Source organism: Squalius cephalus (genome assembly GCF_949319135.1).
Source record: "Squalius cephalus genome assembly, chromosome: 10".
Classification (NCBI taxonomy): domain Eukaryota; kingdom Metazoa; phylum Chordata; class Actinopteri; order Cypriniformes; family Leuciscidae; genus Squalius; species Squalius cephalus.
Window position 1 is genome coordinate 28,690,809 of NC_137131.1, and position 3,803 is coordinate 28,694,611.

Consider the following 3,803-nt stretch of genomic DNA (forward strand, 5'->3'; position numbering starts at 1 on the left):
ATTACTATTTTTAAACTTATAAATATTTATTAGATTGAAAAAAAAGAATAAAATGGGTTTAGTTGTGATATTTTTATACTTTTATATAGAAATAAATGGTGTTTAATTACATTTTTAGAAGATGAGGCTTTTAGTTTCCTTTTTGTACATTACTTTAGTCCCTCACTATAGAAAAACCGTTTGAGATGTTTAATATCCGTTCACAATTTAGCATCTTTAATGTGTTTTCATCATGTTGAAAAAGTTTGGTGTGAATAAAATAAACCAGTTAGGAAGAGTAGCTAAATACTCAGAGTCTGAAATATCCAAAAAATCCACATTCAAACCAAAATATCTGACTTCCTTTTGCTCTGAGCTAATAACTGTAAATTAGAAAGTTGTCCGGCTCGGTGAGACCAACATATATTGTGATTTTTTTTAACTGTTGGTAAAACTAACCCCCCCACTTTTGTCAAAAACATTTTGAAAGTGACACACTTCCTGCTGCCAGTTGGTGGCGCTATAACTTTGACTCAAAATAGTTACATCCATCTGATCGGCCTCTTACCACGAACACACTGCTGAAGTTTCATCAAGATCAGTTAATGTATGCAGAAGTTATTCCACTTCGTGTTTCTCTTTTCTCGCCATAAATTCGTTTCCTCGCCACGGCCAAACCGTTCGAGATATCAAAAATCCGTCCACAATTTAGCATCCTCAATGTCTTGACTTCATGCAAACCGAGTTTGGTGGGGATGGGATGAATTCTCTAGGAGGAGTACTTCACATTCCACAGCAAGCGTTTTCCAAACATCCCATAATAGCCGACTTCCTGTTGGGCTGGCGTGAAACTTGACAGAGGGAAAGTTGTTCGGCCTGATGAGATCTATATGTGTACCGAGTTTCATATTAATTCATGCAAGCGTGTTTGATATATGGACCAAGTTTTCAGACCCTGTTCAAGGTGGCGCTGTTGAACCCCCCTGCCACGCCCATTTCTGAAACTTTTCACATGTCTACTGGCTAATAAGTGTTATGTGTCTGTCGAGTTTCATCCAATTTCAAGCATGCGAAGAGTCTCAAAAGCATCCGAAAAGAATATTAAAGTTTGATGCGTTGCCGCGGCAACAGTATCTAAGATATAAATAATCCTTTCACAAGTCTACATCTGCCATGTATTTACATTATACACATAAAGTTTGAAGCAAATCGGGTAAAAATAAGAGGGTGATTTCAAAGCATTTTGAAAATGACAAACTTCCTGCTGCCAGTTGGTGGCGCTATAACTTTGACTCACAAAGGTCACATCTATGTGATCGGCCTCTTACAACGAATACACTGCTGAAGTTTCATCAAGATCAGTCAATGTATGCAGAAGTTATAACACACTTCCTGTGTCCCATTATTCGCCATAAATTCGTTTCCTCGCCACGGCCAAACCGTTCGAGATATCAAAAATCCGTCCGCAATTTAGCATCCTCAATGTCTTGACTTCATTCACACCTAGTTTGGTGGCGATCGGATGAATTCCCTAGTAGGAGTATTTCACATTCCATTGTATGCGTTTTCCAAACAACGTATAATAACCGACTTCCTTTTGGGCTGGTGTAAAACTTAGAGCACGAAAGTTGTTCGGCCCGATGAGATCTATATGTGGACTGAGTTTCATATTATTACATGCAAGCGTGTTTGATTTATGGACCAATTTTTCAGACACCATTCCAGGGGGCGCTGTCGAGCCCCCGTGCCACGCCCGGGTACCAGCTTCAGTCCGGCCCTGATGGCCGCAGGTTCTGACGTGTGTGCAAAATTTCAAGAGTTTTTGAGCATGTTAAGGGCCCCAAAAGTGCCCAAGAAGTAGAAAAAAAAAAAAAAAAAAAAAAATAATAATAATAATAATAAACAATAATCCTACCGAAAACAATAGGGCCTTCGCCCTTTCAGGGCTTGGGCCCTAAATATAGCTGCGAGCAGCGATTACGGGCCCAAGCCGGTGGCACCGCAACCCCGGTGCCTTTAGTTACCTAAAGGCACCGGGGTGGCAGTACCGCCGGCTTTGGCCCTTCATCGCTGCTCGCAGCTATATTTATATATATATATATATATATATGTATATATAAAAGACCAAAAATATTGCTTGACTTACCTTATTCTGATTTTATGATACACTCAAAATATTCCACAACAAATCCTTTAAATTTAATGTAAAAATAAAAATGAAAGAAAGCAGTGTTGGGCTCACGTAACCCTCTCATTAGAATCAAAATGTTTCAACATTTGCGATTTATTTGGATGCTAAACTATTCTTTATTATAGGCTTTGTTCTTCACTCGTGTTCCAATATCGACGGAAAAAATCATCCTCTTCACAAGCGCAAAAATGTGCTTGGAAACACCACAGTGGAGCGATGCTTACTGTGAATGTATGAATTGTACTACTGACTATTTAGAGCAGTGTAATTGTTATATGTTAGGTTGACTATTTTATTATTATATTTTATGAAGGCCATAATGAACAGGCTGCGATGTCAAGATTACAATGCTGGAATGTGTGTGTGTGGGTAGGGTTTAGGGGTAGGGTTAGTGTGAGGAGATAGCATATATATTTTATGCAGTATAAAAAAAATTAAGGCTATGGAGAGTCCCCACAAAGATAGTAAACAGTGTGTGTGTGTGTGTGTGTGTGTGTGTGTGTGGCCTGGGCGCGTTTGAACAGTGGACACATAAAAACATACTCCGTCATTATACAGGACGACATTCAAACTGCAAAGTGTTAAATTATATTTGTGTACAGTCGCAATAAAACAACATTGTGCTTTTGTAAAATAATTTCAAGCAATCCACCCCCCGAAAGGCGCTAATTTTAAAATTAAACTAAAATGCTCACGGCTGCACGGGCATTCATAACGGTGCGCGTCCACGGCAAGGAACGAGCGAGGAATGTTTTTCAGTTAATTCCTACTTCCATAGGAATTCATTTGAAATGCTTGCTCAACCACTATAAATGTCAGTGCGGACGAACATATTTTACTTTCGTTTTTAAGTTGGCGATTCAAAAGCCCCCAGTGGTGTCACACGTCGATTAACTGGTGGTAAAATATTCTCAAAGTCACATATTACCTAGTATATTTTTATATAGATACAATAGGCCTACCTGATTTTGAACACAAGAGGGCAGTATAGCCCTATGTATAAGGAGGAGCAACTAAAAACTCAGAGTCTGAAATATCCAAAAAATCCACATTCAGACCAAAATATCTGACTTCCAGATGGCTGGAACTAATGAATGTAAATTAGAAAGTTGTCCGGCTTGATGAGTACAATATATAAACTATTTTTTTTTTACTGTAGTTAAAACTAACCCGCCCACTTTTGTCAAAAGCATGTTGAAAGTGACACACTTCCTGCTGCCAGTTGGTGGCGCTATAACTTTGACTCACAATAGTTACATCCATCTGATCGGCCTCTTACCACGAACACACTGCTGAAGTTTCATCAAGATCAGTTAATGTATGCATAAGTTATTCCACTTCGTGTTTCTCTTTTCTCGCCATAAATTCGTTTCCTCGCCACGGCCAAACCGTTCGAGATATCAAAAATCCGTCTGCAATTTAGAATCCTCAATGTCCTGACTTCATGCACACCGAGTTTGGTGGGGATTGGATGAATTCTCTAGGAGGAGTACTTCGCATTCCACAGCAAGCGTTTTCCAAACAACCCATAATAGCCGACTTCCTGTTGGGCTGGCGTAAAACTTGACCGGGGGAAAGTTGTTCGGCCCGATGAGATCTATATGTGTACCGAGTTTCATATTAATTCATGCAA